General features: G+C 42.6%; 1 protein-coding gene across 1 annotated transcript in view; it reads right to left on the bottom strand.

Moving 5' to 3' along the window:
* The window catches only part of USP12 (ubiquitin specific peptidase 12), a 22,798-nt gene extending 13,488 nt beyond the window's left edge, over positions 1–9,310 (bottom strand). Inside the window, exon 1 of the mRNA XM_011360210.2 lies at positions 9,230–9,310. The gene's annotated coding sequence lies outside the window, so the exon portion shown is untranslated. The remainder of the gene's footprint in view (positions 1–9,229) is intronic.
* Positions 9,311–9,861: the final 551 nt, after the last annotated feature.

The following is a 9,861-nucleotide window of genomic DNA, read 5'->3' as shown; positions in this document are numbered from 1 at the left end:
CACGTGCTGTGCGGAGAGATCGCGTCTCCATTTACTCAAAAAGGCTGAGCAAAGAGGAGTGTTTAAGCATGGACAACAGGATGAATTAAACGCTAATCGAAACAGTTATTTATAGAGAAAGCTGGAAAAGCGTGGAGAGAAAATAAGATTCTTGTGAACGTATGTTGTCATAAAGTTTACTTTGCACCCATTTTTAAAAAACTAAATCCGAAAAAAGAGAAAAGGCAATTCTTAAAACTGAAAAACGAACAGAAATTAATGAACCCTGAGTGTAAATCAAGTTGGTGGTAGGTAGCACTAGAAACAAAATACTTACTTCAAGTGGCTTTAAAACACAGAACTCTGACTATACATGCCTACCAAAACACAGTCTAGGAATAAACGAACACAGAAATCTAACGGCATTCGGTAGTCACACTGTCAGAATTAATTCACTGATATTGTTATTTTGAAACTACTGTACTAAAGATATACCATAGGACAAGGCAAGGAATTATGTTACTATCCTTAGGGACCCAATTTTTTAATGTAAAGTAAAAAAAAATAATACAAATATCAAAGAGTAAAAGCCCTATAAACTTAAATTGGAATTAGAAGCCAGTATAAACTCATGCCTTTCTGGAAGTCTTAAAGTGTTGCGTGTGTGTTTTAAAGTTCTGTCCACTGAAAATGCCCAGCAGCAAAAAGCTCCCCTGCACCCAGATCGTGGCCCCTAAAACCTTTTACCACAAACAGGAACTAGGACACCTTGCAGACAGGGCGACGCCAGGTCTGGACAGGAAACGTACAATGTACAGGACTGGCCTAGAGCATCTTTTAGTGGGGATACGAAAGCCAGCTTCCATTAAAAAGAATCACTACAACGAATAAAAAGCACATGGACTACAAAAAAAAAAACAAAAACAAAAACCAACTATAAATAACATTAAAGAAACCTCCGTCAGTCTCCAATGGAGGTTGTAAACTAACATATAAAAAGAAAGCAAGTTTTATCTTGCCTTGCTTGTAAGCACCTTATTTCAGGGGGCACTAAAAAGCTGATGAAGGAAATTGCTGTTTATAGAATTCCAGCAAATAAATTCAGAAGAAACAGTTATAAATAATGGATCGGGCAAAAATTATCAATGGATACTAAAAGCATTAGGTTAAAGGCTGATGGGAAGTGGAGGGCTCAGACCTGACCTCCAATGCATCATTAAAAATGAACGACCAAACTTTTATGTCTCGTCATGTGATGCACCAAGAAATATATAGCGCCTCCTATGATGTACTCTTGTCTTTAAAAAAAAACAAATCGAACCACTCAACTTCTATCAAGTGTCTAGATCTAATTAACAGCTTACAAGAGATTCAGGGAACAAAGGAACAAATTAAACAATATCACATAAAAAGTAACAGGTCATGAGTCCCAGTGAGGATATATGGCTTCTCCATTCACGTTGCTAATCAGAGCCAAGAACTGATTTCACAAAGGTGCTTTAAAGGCTTTCTGGAGAAATGCTAGTATATGATAATGATGCAATATTATTGATCATAAATATAACTATGGATATACTTCAATAAAGTTTATCCAGGAGCTAAGGACACCCGCAGTAGAACTACAATATTACTGAGACCAACTTACCAGTCATTCGGTATTAGTCTGAAAATGTTAGTTTTGTATCACAGTGTAATGACTCTAATGATATTCGGTATTAGTCTGAAAATGTTAGTTTTGTATCACAGTGTAATGACTCTAATGACCAATAAACTATGGCTCTGTCCACTGAAGAGAAGACTCAATCTCCATGATCTGGACGTTTTTATTAAAGGATAAGCACCAGGGACTCTGGCAACTTCCACAGAGCAGGCAGATAAAAACAAAAGACAGCATCTCACAGTATACCAGAAAAACGTATGCTAACGAAGTTTGATCTACTTATAAAAAAATACAAGAAGCAAACGGGATAGGCCGAGGGACTAGAGGGAGTGGATATTTTGTATAAAATGTAGGAAGTCGGCCCCTTGCTCATCTTCTGAATATAGAGCAACAGGAAACATTATAAGCAATTCCTTGAAGTCGTCCAGTATGGTCTTCTTTTACCTATGTTCATCAATCCCACTAAACAAACATTAAAGGTGGACACTACTACTATTTCTCCAGAATAAGCCAACTTTCGATCTGATTCAAAACTCTGACACTCTCTCTTCAATTTCCTTGATTTTTAATAGTAACTTTCATTCGAGTTCCTAAAACCTAAAATTATATCCTTCAAGTATACAGCTTTCATACCAAAAAAAAAAAAAAAAAAAAAGGCTTAAAGGATTTCCTCCATACCCGTTTCTGAATGCTCACTTACGAAAAAAAGACATTCTTTAGGGCTGAAACCTACCCTGTGTTTTTCTGGGTTGGCTCTGAAGGTGAAAGGTCCGACCAGGTTTAAAATCGGGGAAAACGAATTTGAAAAGGTGCCTCCCTCCCCAAGGCCTGCTACTGAACCCAAGGACCTAGCCCTGCTTTCTCGAACGGCCTTTTCTCTCGGTATTAAAGCAATGCCCCTCCACAAACACTCACCACGTCCCCATCAATAAGGTCACTTATGTACATATCCCTAATACGTGCATATTAAGAACTATATATGTATATCATGTGCATCAAAAACATAACAGATGATTAAGATAAAGTGAACATTTACAATTTTTTTACTTATACTAATTTTTTGTTTACCCTAAAACCTTTTTTATGAGCAGTGGTATCTTCACAGAGATACGTGCGCAGGTCCAGGTGGACGAGAGTGTCCTCGATGGCCTTCCCTTTCTAAATTGTGATATTAAATTCTCGGTGCCTCCCCCCACCCCATCCCCCACCACTGCCTCGACAGCGGCACAAGCCACACCGTCTGGGTCATCTGGCCCTGCCCGTCCCCCCGCCCTGGCCCTGGGAATCCGCTAAGCGCTCTGCTCCTCAGTCCCCTCATCTGTGAAATGGGGTTACGGCATCTCCGGGAACCCTGTAATGAACCACAAGCGTACCTGCCCGACATGCTCAGAGTAGTGCCCAGCACCTCGTCACTCCAGCTATGTGCGGAACAAATGGCTTTTTAAGCCATTTGTCCATTGTGAGGAATTCAGTGAACTGAAATTAGATCATAGGATCTCGGAATCGAAATTTAAATTACAATAGTTTGCAACTGCATAAATGAATGAGAGCGACTGCCATCTCTTTGGCACTGTGGGACGTGAAGTAACTAACACAGAGCAATTTCACATAGGGACAGAGTATGGCTGCCAGTATCACCCATTTATTAAGAATTAGTAAAGCTTAACCTACCTTTCATTTTTTTAATTTATTTATTTATATTGTTTATTTTTATTTTATTTATTTGTTTAGGCAAGGCCACCCTTGGTTGACCTCACAGATTGTAAGAACTCTTGTCAGCTTACAGCCTCTTATTTTTCACGCCTACAGCACCTGCTCTTCCTAGGTGGTCTCCCCATCCAAGGCCCAACCCGGCTTAGCTTCCGAGATCAGACGGGATCGGGCTCGTTCAGGGTGGCATGGCCGGAGACTACCTTTCATTTTTTGATAAAAATAAACATTAGAAATAAATTCTAGTGTTTTCTCCCTGCCCTCCAATGGATCCTCTTACATATTATATTTGGAGACCACTGATTTAAACCACCTATGTCAACAGTATTACCTTTAAAAAAATGTTGTAAAATGTTTAATGCTCCACCATCCCCCGTGCTGGAGGCTGGTGATGGTGCCTGCCCCGTGGACACCCGCCCTCTGGAGAGGCCTTCTTCCCTCGACACGGTTTCTGGTTAGGTGGCTCCGTCTGTAACACTGCACCTCACACCACCCGACTCGTCACCCTCACGACAGACACTCACAAAAGTGTCCCTCCACACGCGGTGGCCAGCCGTCACCTACCCCCCCCCAACCCACATTCCTCCGCTGCCCCACGCTCCCTTCTGGAAACTGGCTTCTCTATCAAATGCTGTGTGGCTGTCAATCACGAGCCCTTTCATAGGTTGGGCACGCGATCTAATCTATAATCTAGCCAGAGGACCTGGGCCAGAGTTCACTGTCATGTTTGATACAGTGGAAGCTCCACGGGGATCGCTGATAAGGTAAACCTCAAGTAGCCTACGGCCATCGGGAAAGAAAACTAAAGAGACATTTGCCGAATCAACTTTGTCGCCCACGAGAGGAGCGTGGGTTTCGTTTCTCTCTCTCTCCTCCGGCATGGCCTCGGATCCCTTCGTCCAGAATTCCAACTAGTGACTGCCAGCAACTCAGGGAATGAGCCTTTTATAAGGTGGTCTGGGGACGCAATCATGATTTTATAACAAAGATGCTGCGGAAAAGCACACGCCATGGCACAGCCTCACAAACCGATTTCCGGAGCCCAACCTCCCTGCGTATTAGGGCCTATTAGAAGATTATATAGAACCATATGACAAAACAACACGAACATGGGCTACTGAACATGTGTCAACTGCTCAAGAAGTAAGAGACGGACACCACTAGTTTAAATCGCTCTCTACTATAAATCGCTCTCTTCTCTACTTTAAATCCCTAGCGACTGTACTGCAAGAAGCGCTCATCGGCTACAAGATATAAAAAGGGAAAGGCCGAGCTGGTCGATCAGAGCGGAACGGTGTGTTTTCGAAGAATTTGGGTCTGTAAACGGCTGGCATCTAAGTGGGATATTTCACAGCAAGAGAAAGCTCCCGGGGGCGCCTCTGCCCTCCTCCTCGGGCTGGTTCTGACCCGCTGGCCTATCCCACCGGCGCTTCTCCTGACTGCCGGTACCGGTGATGCAGCCACGGGAGACAGAGCGATAGGGAGTCACCACTCTCCGTGTCATGCGAATTCCAGTGACGGACGTCAGAATTGTCACTGCCGTAAAAGCTGCCGTCTGCAAAAACGCTCCTCCAAAGTAAAACTATCTGCAACTGAAAATAATGCAAAATAGGCTGACATGGACTCTGTTCAAAGTAACCAGGCTGTAAAATGTTCTGCTAGGTTAATGAAACTGTGGCTATTTTTCTTTTCTCTGTTTAAAAAACAAACAAACAAACAAACAAACAAACAAAAAAACTACTTTTCTAACTGCCCCAATACACAGGCTATTATTTCCCAAAGGCAAGTGCTAACGAGAGGCTGGAAAAAGGGCTCCAATCGGGCACAGCTAATAGTAACTCTTTTCAGTATATGCTTTTTCTAGAAAGAATGAAAATGAATCTGGAAATACCCACGTAGCTCAGGACAGACTGACGGAAAGAAAATATATATGTGTGCCTCATTTTAATGAAATCCAATCGTCAGACGAGATTCAGCCCAGGTTCCTCACAGAAGCTACATTCACAGCACTGACTCCCCGGCAGACAATAACAGGGGAGGGGAAAACGCTGGTCTCGGAATTAACTAAGCCAGCCACCCCACCCCCCCAAAACCCCAAGCTTAATTTTTAAGGGGCTCCTACAGCGTGATAAGTCTACAAATAAAAAAAGGGAGGAGGGAACAAGGGAGAAACGGAAGTGATGACCGTTTAAGAGCTGAGAAACGACCCACGGAAAAGGCTGGAGGCATGGAGCACAAACCACGGCAAAGCGTGTCGCCACGCCAGTCCTGCTGCCTCTGCTGACCTCCCGAGTGGATTCTGAGTGTAAGTCAAGGTGTCCATCGACATTTCACAGCTGGCGCCCTGACTACCTTGGAGAACTCAATTCTTGATCATCCAAACTGGGCACAGAAGTCAGAAACTGAATTTCTACTCATCGAATGAGTTTCTAGAGGGGATGAAGACAAAGCTTGCTCTGATGGTCTGACTAACTTCTCTCCTTTCTGCTTCTCTTCATTTCACTGAATCTCAGTTACTGAGCTTCAGGGAGAAGTACAGACTACATTCTGAATCTAGATGGATCCACGAGGAGTAATAAAAATGACACCTCTGAAGCCCTATTTTATACAATTGACACTGGGATTTGGATGCTGATAGATGAAATTAGAAACAATGTAACAGTAGAAAAAATATTACAGAACTTTAGAACTCATTTTATGTGATTTTTTTTTTCATCTAGGATGTCTTTTTACTGGTCCTGAGGCTATCAGCAAAAAAGTTACAGTGAGACACAACTTGGAAAGATCGAAATATTTACAACGGTGAAGGCTAAAGGTAAAACAAGTTTCAATGTATAAAATACTAATGTTCTAAAAAAAAAAAAAAAAAAGGGTTCTTCTGGGACAATGTCAATGTGACAACTTTACTACAATTCAAGACACAGGTTAGTGTTGGCATCTGAACCAAACGAGGTGACAGCCACAGGAAGTGTATCGAGACTGAAGAAACTGGGGTTTTGCCATCCCCAGAATTTAAGTGAGGCTTCTGATCACTAGACAACTCCGTATGCAAGCACGAACATTTTGGGAAGTAGAGGCCAGACTTCTCATTAAACAAGAGAAATTAAACATATTCATTTAACTTGACTCCCTATGAAACCCTAATAAAATGACAAGAACAGATTGGAGAAAAACTCGAAAGGCCCAAGAAGACAACCACAGAGTAGAGATGTCAGTGAACTGACAGAAAACGGAAGGCGGATGGAGAAGAAGTAGAGTCCAAGGGCCTGTAAGGGACAAACAAACAAAAAACAAACGGATTCAACCCTGAAGGCTCAGGACTATTCTTCTGAGGGAGGTACACATCTAAAAACACAGGTCCGCAGGTCTGGTTATGAGTCCTCACAAGGACCATTCTGACGGCCGGGCACTCAGCCTTCTATTTGACTGCAGGTTTAGGCTCCTCACCTTGACCGCCCTGACCGCCTTGACCGGGAGGCAGGATCTGAAAACCTGGGAAGACATCGTGAGGCAATGAACGGGAGACAGAGGGTTAAACAAAGGCCGGAATTAAGACACTTCTAGACAGAGAGGAGTCATCCTTCCTGGAAAACAAACAGCCCCAGAGAAAAGTCTCCAGACACTGGAGCTTTTGGGGAAGGGATGGGAGGTGTGGACAGGGAGCTATTTTTTTAATGCCTGCTTGCCAGGGTGTCACCCTTGGTAGACAAGCTCCACCCATAATACACAAAGCCCTGATCAGCTTTTTAGAATTCCACTTTTATTATAAATGGGATTTGAGGAAAGCTTCTAACAGGAAAAACAGTTTAAAATGGGAGAGGGGAGGAATTCGGGTCTCAGAAACGATCTGGTAGCGTAAGAAAAACTCAGCAACAACAAAAACTATAAATACTATCCTGAGAAAAACAAGACATCGCTGCCATGAAACAAGATCGAAAAATGAAAGTAACATTTTTTAAAAAAAAAATTGCAACGAGCTGGACAAAAATGTCAAAGAAATAGTCTACAATGTAGAATTATAAAGACAGAGGATCAAAAATGGAAGAATAAAAGTAGAGAATCAGTCTAAGTGTTTAAATATGCAACTAACAGTATGTCAAAAACGCACAGAGAAATTACATTGATAGGAAAGAAATTATCCAAATATAGCATCAGAGATGTTCTAGAACTTAGGAAAATGAATCATCAGTCTCGACAGGTGCATAAATGCCTAATGCAATAACAGGAGGTATGAGACCAAGACACATGAAATGTTGGAACACTGGTGACAGAGAACATTCTAGAAGCGCCCCCCACCCCCACACTATATTTGAAAGGGAGAAGAAAAGCCACATAGGGAAGTGATCAAGAATCAGAATGGCATCAGGCCTTGCGACAGCATCCACAGAAGCCAGTGAGCAACGGGGTGATGCCTTACACGTTCCGAAGGAAGGCCGTACGCTGGGATCTACATGTAGCTACGACAATCACCAGGACACCTTAAATACACGAGATCCCAAAGTCTATCTCCTGTGCAAACTTCCTAAAGAGGCTACTACAGAATGTGTTCCACGCAGCCGGGGGAGCCAGGAACGAAAGCAGGACCTGGAAAAGGCGAGACGAGAAAGGACGGCCCAGGGGACAGAAAGGGCCGAGAGCAGACGGGGGGCTCCGGGGGACGCCACCGGGAGCGGAGTCTGCGTGACCGGCAGGACGCGGTGGGAACGCGTCCTGAGAGGTTCGTGGTTTTTCTCGTTCTGATAAAGACTGCGGGGAGGATCGACGGAAATTAAGGACACGGGAAAATACAGCGGCGGTGAATTCCACGTTGGGGGCACGGGAGGGAGTGAGGCTGGGCAGGGAGGACGGAAGGGACAGAAAGATATTTGTTGTCGACCACAAAGGAAGTCGACGGCGTTTTCTTAATGGCAGGGTTTTTAAAACGGCCGTAAGTATGAGCTTTTTATTAAGAATCTAAGGGTAAATTCCAGAAAACATTGCGGGAGGAGTAATATAAGTAGCCTCCCCTGGGGAGGGGCAGGACGGGGACTTCTGATTCCCTGTTAGAAGCTTTACACTGACAGAGGTGATTCTCAAAGCAGGGGGAAACGTACATGTCGCTTTAACTGCATTCCTCCAGTCACGGAAGAAATCTGTCCCACACGTCATAATCGCAGACTAGTATTTAGTGGCGCACCCAATTTGTTCATTTAACTTTCTTTGTTACCTGTACTATCGTGTGTGTGTGTGTGTGTGTGTGTGTGTGTGTGTGTGTGTGTGTGTGTGTTTTAAACACTCACCATGGATCCACCTAACAGTATAGTATAATAGCATAAACTACCATGATAAGTATATAACACAGACTTGTGGTGTTTTCTGACAATTCGGAAAAGATTCTAAAGAAGGTTGTCCCAAAGTTTTAATAAAGTATAATTACTAGAAGCACCTCCACAAGGACGGGCATGTATGTTTTCCCTGCATTTTGTACTTTTCTATCTATACTAGTGGAACAAAAACCCTATAGACACACGGAGGCGTTTATAAAACTATGCATCTGTACAAGTGGACCGCTCATACACAGACATTTAAATAATTCTCAAAGAACCAAAAGATCATTTGTTCTAAGCCATATGCAATTTTGGTTATGAGAAAATCCTGACACAAAACAAGAAAAGTCGGGCTGACAATCTAGAAACCGTTCTGTCTCTTAGACTCTTAAGACGTCAAGCAGCTTTGTTCTCTTCCATTAAGGATACTTTTAAAATTCTAAACTGAGTTTCCTGGCATTAAGTCTACTCATGCAAATGGACAAGTTTTCTTTACTAAACTATGAAATGCATTCATCATTTTTAAAACAGTTTCCACCATAACTGCGAAGGCTCAGCGCCAGTGGATACTTACATTCACTAGTCCAAAATAGTGCTCATTCACCGGGAACTGCTCTGGACCAATCTCTTTCTCTAATGCCGAGGCATTGGCGCCCTACGAAGTGAAAAACACAAATCTTAGTATTTAGAGGATTTTTATGACATTGTCACAATCGTGTAGGCATTATAAAGACAGACATCCCTTTAAGAAACTATGTTCCCTATAACTAACATTCTTGAAAGAATATAATAAAGAAGGAAAGTGAAGAATAAACAAAGGCTTTTAATAATACGACTCGAAACGAGTTTGCAGAAACGTTCTTAGGGAGCCAAAGCCTGGCTCCTTTTTTCTAAGTAAGGAATCAAAACGCCGACAGGAGCTCAACCTCACAGCAGCCATCGCGGAGAGCTGAAATTTAGTGAAATTAAATATCTCTGCGTTCAGTGGCCTAACGATCGTTCGGGGGTGTAGACCTGAGAAATTCTCACATAGAACTAAAGGTGACAGAAATGTCTGCTGAAGTATCACTGATGACTGTACAGCTAACAGTAATCTACACGGTCTATAAAATATGACAGCATATTATGTAGTAGTCAGAATTAACAAACGAGACGTACGTACAGAAACATAGATAATTCAACGATCTAGTGTTACATAAAAAAGGA

This window comes from Pteropus vampyrus, unplaced genomic scaffold, assembly GCF_000151845.1.
Source record: "Pteropus vampyrus isolate Shadow unplaced genomic scaffold, Pvam_2.0 Scaffold52, whole genome shotgun sequence".
NCBI lineage: Eukaryota > Metazoa > Chordata > Mammalia > Chiroptera > Pteropodidae > Pteropus > Pteropus vampyrus.
Note: the sequence above shows the minus strand (reverse complement) of the source record. Positions and strands in the feature narration are given on the sequence as shown.